Genomic DNA, 13877 nt, shown 5'->3' on the forward strand with positions numbered 1-13877 from the left:
TACCCTTTTCTCAATAATAATATTAATATATATATATATATAATTATGTAGAGAAAAATTTACTTTTTTTTTTAAAATTGTTGGTATAAGCTAGAGAGGACCCATTGTTATACCTAGTATATAACTAATGCTGAATTTTATTTTTTCCCTTCTTCATATTTTTAAATAGCAATGTATATTTTCTAATACTGATAACATATTATCTTAACAAAAGCAATTCAACTGCCATCTTACTCTACATCTTGTAGTGTCCAAGAAAAATTACCTAAAACCTCAACAAATATGAATGCAATGGGAGATGGTGACACATACCTCTGGGAAATAGCTCTGAGTAAACCATCAACATTTTGTCTTTACACTACTATCTGCTTTGGTTTCTCACCTTTTTCCTGAAATTTACCTACACTCGAAATATGTAGATAAATCTTGAAAAGAACAAGAAGACAAATAGAACAAACTTTTGCTACTCAAGGAGGAATGCAAAAGTTGCTCTGCCTTGAACAAATAAACATTTCTTTTCCCCCAGTTCTCATTTTTGCTCTTAAAGAATTCTCTCCTCCCTTCCTACTTCTGTACCTTTTTCTCATAAACTCAAAAGAACACTCTTACACTGTTGGAGGGAAAGTAGACTGGACTAGTATACCTATGGAAAACATTATGGCAATTTCTCAAAATATCAAAAAAGGATCCACCATATGACTTACAGTTCCACTCTTTGGTACCTACCCAAAGAGCACAAAACATCAGTTCCAAGGTATATATCCACTCATATGAAGACTGCATTACTATCTACAAAAACCAACCTTTGGAAACAATCTAAATGCTCAGATGAGTGGATTAGGAAGAAGTGGCGTGAACACACATGTATAAACACACAACAGAATACTACTTGGTTATTAAAAAACAGAAACTAAAACTCTTGGTACTTGTAACATGAATAGCATGAGAGGGAATTATGCTTAGCAAAATAAGTCAAAGGACAAATATCAAATGACATGTGGAATATGGGGGAAAAAAACAAAGGATAAAGCCAAACCAATAACAAACCCTAGAAATCTGACTGTAGAATTTAGGGTATCATAAGAGAGGGAGGGAGATAGCAAAGTAGGCCTAAGGACTATGGTGGAGGACTATGGGTGTTTGCTGGTGAGTCTGGTATGATAACAATACTGAAAGAGGGTGTTCTTATACCTCTAAATCATATACAATGTTGTAAATCATTGTTATTGTTGCCTCCATAAATTTTTCCTTTAAAAAATGATGACAGGTAGAATCGACATGATTTTGCATAATGAAGCTATTCCTGGCTTAGGAGGGACTGGACTCAAGTGTAGCATAGGCAAGGATTTGCATCCTTGTTAGTCCTACCCTTATAGTTCAATGATCCCCCAGTGATAAATGGGTGATGGTGATTGCTTTAGAGGTTCATAATTCCTATGAAAACCAGAGGGGTGGACACTGAATGGTTTTCCTGCTCAATATTCACTCTTCCTTGGTCACCAGTCCCATTTTCAGTTCACATGGAGCTGTTTGCAATTTAAAACTTTCAAAAGGGCATGTGACAAATCAATGATTCCAGCTCAGGAGAGTGACTGCTGAGTCCTTCATGTGTGACCTAGTCATAGGCATGGCAGTAAGTTCTGGGATTTTGGGCAGAATACATTAAGATTCTCTCTCTTCTAGAGCTCACTCCTGGGCATTCATTGTGTTTTCAGGTCCAGAACTTTTTTCACAAAATTCTGGAGTTTTATAGAACTTCCACTTTATAAGGTCTGTCTCTCTATGATAGAATACCGAAAGTCAGTTCACTTAGGAATGAGGAATCACATGTGAAATAGATATGTCGCCATCACTTGAGCATATAAATCTTTGGGAAGCCAATAACTGAAGGAAGGAGGTTCTGGGTACCCATTTGCCAGCTGAGAATAGCAAATAGAAGGATTTTGAAAGGATATGGTTGCATGGCTGAGTTTGTTCACATGGAATGGCCTTTATACCATAGGTTGCAATATCCGCACCTGTCAAAAAAGCATCCTGTGTTAGCAGTAGGAGTATGGGCAATAATTTCTTTTAGATAACCATCCTTATCTAAAGAAAACTTAACTGTGGTTATTTCTCCAGTCTTTTCAATAATTCTGTATCTATAAAGTAGTCATTTAGTAAACTCCCTTTCCCTTTTTAGTGAACTCCCTGTTTAATCTTCAAAGTTACAGTCTGGTCATAAAATAGAACTCTAACGTATAACTTCTAGATATAAACCTGGAAATTCCAGGGGCCCTAGCATGAAGATAGTTTGTTTGTAAATAAAATTAGCATAGAAAAAATGATTCTGAGCAATAAAGTGTTAAGACAGCCTGAGCCCCTCCCTGGTGGTGCAAAGGGTTAAAACCCAGTACTATGAAGCAATCTGTAGCCATTGCAGCACCAGTTCCTTTCCTGGCCAGGGAGGTGACTCACATGGTATGGCAAACTTCTCCTGACCTGCCCCACTGCTCCCCTGAGCAGTGTATTTCAGTACATCTGCCTGTTTTATTCCCTACTCTGTGTCTGGTAAATGCTCTCATCTCCTGCATCTCTGGCCTGTCCCCCAGTTCTTATACACATAAATAAAATTTTTTTTTTTTAAGAAAAGGCAGCCTAAGATTTGATCAGTATCTGAGTCTGGCCTTGCCTGATGCTAATATGAATAGATTCATATGTAAGCTGATGAATAAGCTTGTTTGTGTTTGTGTACAAATGGTTTTGGGTTGCATTATTTGTTATTGCAATCAAAGGCATTCTTGATTAGTAGCTATATTTGTATTTACAGCAAGAATGTCAAAGTATTTGTGGGTATTTTTAAAAAAACCCATGGTCACAAAAGTCAATTGATCAATTGTAGGGAGAGTTGGAATTTATGCCCAGGAAATCTATATCTTTCCCACTATGCCAAAAGAGATGTATTTATAAAAATGTGATACATGTGTGTACAAAATGTGTATATATTAAAGTGATTTATAGCACTAATTTTCATTTATTGCAACAGAATTCTTTAAACAATTTTATTAAAAACGAAGCATATTTCTAAAAACAATTTCGCGTAGATGAATTTGATATTTGCACTGAAGGGGAAGGGCTGGAACTCTGTCCACTCAATCATAAATCAAACATTGAAAATTACATAGGTAATTCAAAGGGAGCTCTCATTATTTTCAGAGGACTGATATAAAACTTACTGTTTATATGCAAACATTCTGGGATATGGAAAATATTCCAAATTTAGTATTGATGGGAAAGCAGTTAAAAAAAACATGTGGGCCCTCCCTGGTGGTGCAGCGGGTTGGAGTGCTGCACTGCAAAGCTCAGATAAGCTATGGCGGCTTCAATACCCAGTTCGATTCCCACGCTGGGAGCTGACCCACATAGCACAGCAGAACTCTCCTACTCGCTTGCTGGTCCCCTCAGCAGAGTACTTTGTCGATCTGCCTGTCCTTATCCCACTCTATTTCTGTGAATCCTCTTATTACCTCTGCACCTCTGGCTGCAACCCATTTCTGTATGCATAAATAAAAATAAATCTTAAAAAGATTAATCAGTTAAAAAAAGCAACATCTGTACTATGTTCTTTTTGTATTTTAAAATAACAAGTAAACATACATACACATGAAAAGAATGTAAGGAAATTCATTAAAATATTAATGTACTGGTGGACATGCAGTTGGTTTCATTTTTTAATTTTAGTTTTTTTATTAATACGAATTTGCAGGAGTAACTTTTCCTGGAGTAAATCAAGGATTTAAATAAACATATCAACCTTTCTATAAAATAACTTTCCCCCTACTTAAATTCTTATTTTACTGCATTAAAATAATATGTTGCTTAATCTTTGATAGTGAACCAAATTAACTTTTCACATTATGAATAAACTGAATGAGAAGTTATAACATTTATTTATCAGCAAGGTGATACTCAGTGGTATTTCCATCTTGAACTAAAATTATCATTTTTCATTCTTGCCTCTTCTATTGAGTAGAAGCTATAGAATTTCTGCAAATATTTGAAACTAGCCAAAGAATGTCCTTTTGTATAGTATGGCATTTGAAAAGACATTAAGGCCTTTAGACACAGTGTAAAATGTACTGGGTATAGAGACCTCTTCCTCTCATGCTTGCAAGCTCCTTGCAGTATCTCTTCTGTTGATATTCAGGCATGGTCATTGGATGTGTTCTGGTTCAGTGGTGGGAAAATTAACATATATGCAGATAGCTTCATCCCATATTTGCATGAAGAGAGTAAAGTAGTTATATGGACTTTGTCAGCATATTATAAGGTGTCGGGAACCGAGGCGGACAGCTTGTTCCATTGGGCAATGGAATTAAAAGCATTTCAACAACAACAACAAAAAAAAAACAAAAAAAAATCCGGGTTGACAAAGACACGACCTAGGAAACCCTTCTGCCCACACCCTTCCTCTTCCTCTTTCTCTTCTCGCCCATTTTCGCCCCTCCCGAGATCAGCAGCCTGCCAAAACGGCCTGTATTCCCATTGGTCTCCTCTCCTGGCTTCTGCTATTGCATCACCCTCCTCCTGTTTATAAGCGGATGTAAAGCCCAATAAACTCTCTCTCTCTGCTGCTGCACGTGTGCGACCGACTCTTTTGTACCCCGGACCTGGGGCCCTTAATCTCCGGCCTTGCTGGTCAAGGTCCCCCGCAATAAAGCTTTTGTCTTTCTGATTAAAAAGTGTATTTTTTTAAAAGTCATTGAAATTGACTGAACAGCTCAAACTCTATTTGTTTTTGTTTTGCCTGTATTAAATCACCTCAGAATATTCAGCCTTTTTTCTAAAGGAGAAGCTACAGTAAAAGTAAGTGAGTAGTATGTTTTATCTCCTACAATGAAGCCATAATTAAATTTCTCATTGAGGTCCCAGTACTGCATTATGGAAAAATAACAGGACCAGGATCTGTATATGAAGGACCCCACAGAGACTTGGATCTAGAACCACGGCAAATGCTTCTTTCACCTTCTCACCAATCATCAACTCAGACACCTCAGTCTTTGGGTTCAAAAGAGGTCAGTTTGGATGAGGATATTCACCTATAGGCAGAGTAAAGGCAATCTAACTATTGATTGGGAATTTGTAAGAAATGAAGCTCTATTTTTTTGTGTTTTGTTAATTCTTTCCAATAAAAAAGAAACTTAACCCAAATAGGAAATAATTTTAAGTTTAGAAAAGCTCTATAACTGTATGACAGCACTATATGATTTAAAATATATATATATACGAATCTCTTATTAGTTCTGTCATACTAGCTGAAGTAGGGGACTCAGGCAATAGGATTCAATCACAGTTCTGTTTCTGCATAAGTAACTGCTCCTTAGACTCTCAGTACATTGTTAATGAAGTTGTAAGAATCTTATAGACATGGAAACAATATACTCAAAAGAATATAATGATTAGACAACATGATCTATTCTAATACAAATCTTGTGACCTAGATAGTCATGTCTGCACAGAGTATAGTCTGTGCTGACAGATGCAGGGATGTTCTTTATTTTACTATGCTAAGAGTGGCTTCTTTTCATTCTGGCTTTTAAGCATGAATTTGTAATTTTGGGAGATTTTTCTATTTTTTTAGTGGAAAGAAGTGTAAAGATTAAAGATTTTTAAATTGTATATTAAAGGAAATAAATGCTTTTAATATCATTTGATGTGTCATTGGGGTATCACATTAGAAAGCAACTAGGCTTTATCATGCCCTTATTATTATCAATAGACTTAAAAAGTACTACAAAAGAAGGCCCTCTCTGGTGGGCAGTGGGTTAAAGCACAGCACTAAGAAGCTAAAGCCACTTCAGCATGAGTTCGATCCCTGCCCAGATGTGATCCACATGGGGCAGCAGACCTCTCCAACCTGCCTGTTGCTTCCCTCAGCAGTGTACTTCGTCAGTTGGCCTGTTCTACTCCCCACTCTGTCTCTGTTGAATCCTCTCATGTCCCTGTACCTCTGGCCTGTCCCCCAGTTCAGTATGCATAAATAAATAAATCTAAAAAATAAAGTGCTACAAAAGGAAATGAAGATCTTCTACCTATGGCAAAGTGTACTTGAAAATTCTGCTACAAATCTATATTTTATAACATTTGGAGAAAGATTCACAGATTTGTTAATCTACAAAAACTCTGGAAAATCTTCTTAGACATAGAGGTGATGTAAAGCAAAGTAGATCAAGAGACACTACTTTATTAGCTAGGACATGTGATAATTTCATTATTATTCATATGGCAAATTAGAGACTGTTATTTTAGGTTCATTGCATTCAATTCTATAATTTGCATAAATGATTTAAGGAAAAATCAAACATTGTTTATTGGATAGTATTAATTCTTTCATATATTTATTGTTAGGCATTGAGCTGATATTCAGTTTTAAAATCTTTTCCTATTGCTGCGATTTGGTGATGGGAAACCCAAGGGGATTGCAACTGAGATGGAAAAATGCATAAAAATATGTAAAAATAAACTAATATAATAATAATAATAAAAAATCTTTTCCTATTGCCAATGTGACATTACACTGTTTATACACACGTATATATTCATATGTAAATATGTGTATGTCTGTGCAGGTAAATATACTATTATCTTCATCTAGAAATCTCCTTGCCCTCTTTCTTTCTAACTCCTCCTTACCATGCAAAATAACCTCTTCTGAATGACTTCCTTAACCCATAGTTACTTTGATATCAACAACTTTATGCCATGATGGAAACTGATGAGTTCACTTGGAAAGAACATGTCACGTGAAAATAGAAGAATTTGTTTCTAAGGGACACAGAAGATACAGTTTCTGCTTGAGAAAAGGAGGAGGAGTGACCAGAGGGGTGGGAGAAACACCGGAGGAGATGTCATGGGATGGTTATTTCTAGGCAAAATGCATAATAAGTTCCATTTATGCTGCAGAACAGTCAAGTCAGCTAATAAAAAGGGAGGATACATCAGTGGCTTATAATTGATTCTGCTCACATGTGCATTGAACAAAACTGTAATGATTCATAAAACTCTAAAGACGATAGTTACTTGCACAAGGAGTAAACCCTGGGCAGATGAAGAATATTGATGGAAGGTATGGTTTTTTATTTTTCATACCTTCTAAACCTTCTGAATTTCAAATTATGTGAATTTAATTCATATTCAATAAATTAAATTAACTTTAGAATAATCCTAACTCTCATATGAATGTTCATATTCGATTAACAAAATATACAAACATCCAAATTGTTTTATGTGAAATTAACATTGGGTGTGATAGGTCAACACTTGAATGAAAATTTGTGCAATAAATTGTTGGTAAAATCATATTGTTAATTATACTGTACTGGAAAACAGAGTATGTTTTCAAATACAGGTGGACTGGGAATCAAAATAGCCTGCAATGGAGTGCCAGAGCCACCATGGCAGAATAGTGCTGGCAAACTTTCCACTAAGTACAGCTAGCAACACAACCATAAACCACAAGGACACCTTACCAATTCATCCTTTTGCTAGGTGGACAATCAGTCTTTCTCCCTGAGGTATGTATTTGTTACTCACTAAGGTTTTGGAACATGGAGAAGTGAGGGGAAGCTTCGATGAGGCAGCATTTTCTGGCAGATAGACAGATTTGAAGAAAGTCTAGGCCTCTGTGTATGCAGACTGGTGTAGAAATCTCCAAAGTTAATGTGAAATACTATTTGCTTCTGTATTCAACCCTGGGACATTTTTATCATTCCACAGTCTGCATATATTGTAAGTAATGGCTTACATCCTCACCCTTTTTTCCTGAGGTTGGAGGGGTAGATGCTGTGAATTGTGGAGTTGCATGAAACTTAAATGGGGACATGGGAAGCAGGAAAGGCAAGAATGTCTCAGTTTGCAGTACTGCAAGAAGAGATTGTGTCTTCCCTCATGACCTCAGTTTAGCTTTTTAAAAATATTACCACTGAAAATGGTTTGCATGCTTCTGATAATAAATATGGTCTTAAAACTTTTACTGCATCAAGCATTTGATGGAATTGAGAACCTACATTAACAAAAATGAAATTATATGTAATAAAAATACTCTATAACTGTCATAGAGATTAATGAGGTATTTTCATAACTCAACATTCTATCTTTTGGGAACATTTTTAATCTAAAATAAGAAACTAAAATTCCCTAAATTGTATAGTTTCAGGTTATTTTGAATGCCACCAGAATGGAATAGTTGTTTTCAACAAGAATTTCTTTCTTTCTTTTTTTTTTTTTTTAAAGATTTATTTATTTGTTCATACAGAACTGGGGTACAGGCCAGAGTTGCAGGGGCGGTGAGAGGCTTCACCAGAGATAGAGTGGGGAACAGAACAGGCAGATCGATGAAGTACACTGCTGAGGGAAGCAGCGGGCGGGTCAGGAGAGGTCTGCCTTGCCATATGGATCACCTCCAGGGCAGGCGGGGATCGAACTCATGCTGAAGAGGCTTTAGCTTCTTAGTGCAGTGCTTTAACTCACTGCGCCACAAGGGAGGGCCCTCAACAAGAATTTCACATACAAACTGTGAAATGTTGTTAGAGAATATTAAAGTATTTACTGATAGTTTGCTTTATTAATGTGAAGACATCCTAGGTAGAAATGGTCATATATAACTATTCTTAGCCTACCCCTGGGCACACAGATCACTTAGGATATATCATAAAACTTTCATTTGAGGTCTGTGGGTTGACCTACTGGGTACAACATATGGTTATATATGGTTGCTAGCCTGGCAGGTGTGAGCATTGGCACAATGTTTATGAGTTCCTGCACTGCTTCCAGACCTTTATAGTCTTGTGTAAGTAGTAGGTCATATCCCGAGAAGTAACTTTGCTGTTGGAAATGTTGCAAAGTATTACTTTCATGAAATCAATAAGTGAAACAAGAAAATACTTCTTAAAAATTTCCACAAGGGTTTTCTTATTGCATATTGGAATTAACAGCATTGTTAGCAATAGCTAACTATGAATAAATGAGAAACATCAGGAAAAGGAACAAGCTAAAAAGATAAAGATTTTGTTTCTTAACTCCAGCCACCAACCTTTTGTTGCAAAATCCTAACTGTGGACCAGGGAGGTAAAGAAATTTTTGTATGAAATCATAGCAAAACTCAAAAAAATATCTTTTTTCTTTAAACTAATCTCCCTAGATTAGCTTAGAAGACACTCATAGTTGCAATGTTCTGGAACATAAGGCATAGCAAACATTAAATTTAATGGGGAGAGGAACTAAAAGAGCAATCACAAAGAAGCATTGTGTCATCAAAACTAGCCTTGGAACCAAATTGTGTCAAGGCTTCCAGTGGCCAACATAACCATTAAAGTCAATAAGGGCATATTTGAACAAAGTTTGGAAGTCTCCTTAAAATTAAAGAACTAGTAACAGACTTTCTACCTGATGATCCAAGGTTGTTGTCACTCTGAAGATAAGGCACCCTTGGAAGGCACACCAATTGGTTTTTAAATGCCTTATATATAAATTTAAACTCCCTGGTAGAGACTATACTCTAGTATATATTAGTGATTTCTATAAATATCTTAGGCAATATTTGCTTTATATATACTTAATCATACACCTAGCTTGTCAGTTCAATATGGTTTATTAATTACCTGTAGTTTTTCAAAATTAGAAATTATAACATTTGAGATGTTATAAAAACTGTAATGCCTAATTTGGATGCAGCCACTTCATCATCTAGAATCCTGATAATCCTCCCTATTCAGGGATTGTTCATTAATTGACATCCTCAGAGAGAGAGTTCCTCAGTGACTTCTGAGGAAAACACAGGTCTGATTTTCACATCTGTAGGTATTATCCCTAAAGAGTGGTTTTCGCTGGCAAACAATGTGGTGAGTAGGGCAGGTGATCTTAGAGAAGCCTTTTGAAAGAGTATATTTACCCCTCCACCTATCATTTTATGCAGTCAAAAATATTTTCTGAATGCCCAAATTGAATAGGTATTTGTGAAACTATAACCTGCCTTTCAAATGATTACAACCTAGAAGATGAACTATCAATATAAAGCAAATGCTTAAATTCAGTTTTGAGAAAATCAGATATGTTTGAGTATGTAGACCAGCAAGGATAATGAAGTGGGAAGGGTTGTTTAATAAAGGAACCCTTCCATAAAAGAGTTTTAAAGACCTCTCTTTAACACTACTTTAGTAAACTTTTCTACCCTAGAGGAATTCAAATTAACTTCTATTGTAACATGAACAGATTTCAGTAAAAATAACTTTAATTTTGTTGTCTTATTTTTGATTACTTTTGCACTCATAAATCCATTTAATTCATTTTTTTTGGTCACCATCAACTATTGTGGTATCTGTTTCTAATGGGCATTTGGATGACTGCTTTTTTACCTGACCTAGTGGTTGACAATGGAGTAGTAGTTAGTTTGGCCTGGTTTTGATGTCTGCAAATTTTTCACCTGCAAAGAATGGCTTTGACTGATCAGTTAAATGGTGAATAGAATAAATGCCAACAGAAAGCTTCTAGAAGGAATATACTTACCATACCACCTATCTTTTTACCCATTCAAGAAATACCATTGAGAGTATTATCTGTGAAAGCAGATAGTGTAATTATGTTAGCCTCACACAGATTAGCGATTGCTAGGAAGCATTTTTCACTTAGTTCCTAGTTTTGCACACTGCTCTGAAAAGATATAGTTTTTGTTCAATAGATATACATTTGCTTGCTATTTAGATAAGCTAAGCCAAGTGCTTGTTTTATTAGATAGCTCATTCAAGCAAATGTAAATGATAAGAGTAGACAGGAAATATACTGACAGATATATAGAAAACATGCTCAATATCCATAACAAAGGAAATGTTTATTAAAACTATATTGAGATATTATTTTCATTAATCTACTGACCAATACCAGCAAGCACAGTGACAGAATTTTAAAGAACATAAAAGTGTAAAGGTTGTGTAAACTTAATATCAATTTTTGGAAAGTTTTTTGAAAGAGTTATTATTCTTTAAAATAGCTTAAGTATGTAATGTGAGGGATTTATAGGAATGTTTGGGCCAGTGGCCTCATGTAGAGAATGATAAGTGTGCTAAGTTGTTCAGTGCATCATTGTTTACACCAGCAAATATTAGGAAAATAATTAAATGTGTGTTCAAGGGTCCTCCCTGGTGGCGCAGCGAATTAAAGCACTGCACTAAGAAGCTTAAGCCACTTCCGCATGAGTTCGATTTCCGCCTTCCCGGAGGTGACCACACGGTGCGGCAGACTTCTCCTGACCGGCCCGCTGCTCCCCTCAACAGTTCGTCTATCTGCCTGTTCTGCTCCCCACTCTGACCCTGGTGAATCCCTTCACTCTCCGCATCTAAAAAAAAATGTGTGATTAATAGGTTTCTGGTTCAACAACAACAAAAGTTATTAGGTACAGTGGAATACTATGCAGCTTTAAACACATTGGGGGTACTTTCTTTTTACATTTGTGGGATAATCATTAAGATATCCCAAAGGAATATGAGGACGATAAAGATAACTTCTTTAATTGTGGTGTATTTTGCATTAAAAAAAAAAACAGACAGAAAAGTATGTAGAAAGTATCAATGGAAGACAGAAAACTATATAATAGCATTAATTTTTCCTTGAAGGGAACTGGTTGACTAGAAGGATGATGGGAAGAGGGTGTTTCACTGTGTGTACTTTCACATTTTTGAATTTTAGAAACTTGTGATGTGACCTACACAAAAAATAAATATAAATAAATACACTAAAGTATAGACTGTTATTTACTCTGCTGTAGTCTCTGCTGCACTGGGGTCACCTAGAGTGACATCTGCTGCTTTTTGGCAAAATTCTTTTAGGTCAGTATGTTTTTAATTACTGATTTGAAAGTAGATCATGAAAACAACTTAATGCATCAAGTTAGTACTTATAAAATGAAGGCCATATTAGAATTACATAGACTAGAAAATTTCAAAGCATATAACTAATACTAAAGGTAAGTTCTGTTGTATGAATTTTTGGTTTTCAGTATGTACATGGATGCTGACATGTCTTTTATCTTCTGCTCAAAATGTTAGAAAACCATCCTTACTGGTGACCATTCTCAGTTAACCTAGTCAACATGGTCTATTAAAGGGCCTCTCCACATGTTGCTCTACAACCTCGCCCTTCCCACCTGGTAGCCTGAATTCTACAGTCAAATATTAGAGTTTGCCTTATCTATTTCTGTCCTTTCTCTTGCTTCATTTCTCTATGAGTAAAATCATGTGATCTTTGTCTTTTTTTTCTTCTGACTTACTTAGGTTAGCATAATCCTCTCCAGTTCCACCCATGTCATTAAAAATGGCAAATTTTCGGCCCTCCCTGGTGGCGCAGCGGGTTAAAGCACAGCACTGAGAATCTGAAGCCACTTCCGCATGAGTTCGATTCCTGCCTGCCGCCTGCCCCGGAGGTGACCACATGGCACGGCAGACCTCTCCTGACCCGCCCGCTGCTTCCCTCAGCAGTGTACTTCGTCGATCTGCCTGTTCTGCTCCCCATTCTGTCTCTGGTGAAGCCTCTCACCGCCCCTGAGCCTCTGGCCTATACCCCAGTTCTGTATGAATAAATAAATAAATCTTTAAAAAAAAGAAAAAAAATGGCAAATTTTCATCTTATTTTGGTAATTGAGTAGTAGTATTTAATTATATATATGTGTGTGTGTGACATGTGTGTATGTATATGTATATACATCTTATTAATTTGTATCATGTATCACATCTTATTCATTTACTCATCTGTCCTTAGGAAGTAGGTTGTTTCTATAACTTAGCTATTATAAATAGTACTGTAACCTAGAAGTATGTATATGCCTTTGAATTACTATTTTTGCATTTTTCAGGTAGATAACTAGGAGAGGGATTGCTAGATCTTATGGTAGATCTACTTTTGTTATTTTTAAGAAACTTCCATGATATTTTCCGTAGATACTGGACCAAGCTTTGTTCCTACCAACCGTGTATAAATGTTCCTTTTTCTCCATATCCTGAACAACAAATTACTTTTTTATACCAGACATTTTGTTTTGTCTTTGATTAGCATTTCCATGATGGTAAGTGATGATGAGCAGGTTTTTATGTGCCTGTGGCCAACTGTGTATCTTCTTGGGAGATGTGTCTATTTTAGGTCTACTCTATTTTTGTTAATTAGGTTGTTTTCTTTTCTATGAGTTACAATATATTTGTAGATTTTCAATACTGATTCCTTGTCCAAAATGCAAATATCTTCTCCCATTTGGATGTATTTTTGCTTTAACGAGAGTTCCTTTTGCTTCACAGAAGCATTTTGCCATCTAGGTTCTTAGGGTTATTAGTCTAAATAGTTTTCGCTCTTTTTGATGCTCTTGTCTGCATTTAGTGTGAAATTAATGTTGGCCTCTAAAAGTGCTTGGAAATCTTCCCTTCTCGTGTCTTTTTTAAGAGTTTGGTATAGTTACGTATTAGTTCACCTGTGAAAGTTTGGTAGAACACACTAGTGAAACTTTTGTTTTGGTGACTTTTAAGTGGTGTTTTAATTTCCTTGCTTGTAATTGGTTTCATCAAGTTTCCTGTTTCTTTCTGATCCAGACTTAGAAGTTACAGCTTTTTGTATTTTTCCATTTCTTCTAGGTTTCCAATTTATTGGCATGTAGATATTCAGAGTACTCTGTTATGATCATTAAATTGCTTAAATGTCTGGGTTTTTTTTTCTGATCCCATTTATTACAGTTTTCTTCCCTTTTCCAATACTAGATGTTTGTCTATTTTCTTTGTATTTTAGAAGACCAATTTTGGATTCAGTAATGTTTTAGTCTGTATTTTTGAATTTTATTTTGTTTATTTCTGCTCTTAATTTTTCTT

The sequence above is a fragment of the Condylura cristata genome, unplaced genomic scaffold, assembly GCF_000260355.1.
Source record: "Condylura cristata isolate star-nosed mole 26May11 unplaced genomic scaffold, ConCri1.0 scaffold00007, whole genome shotgun sequence".
Lineage (NCBI taxonomy): Eukaryota > Metazoa > Chordata > Mammalia > Eulipotyphla > Talpidae > Condylura > Condylura cristata.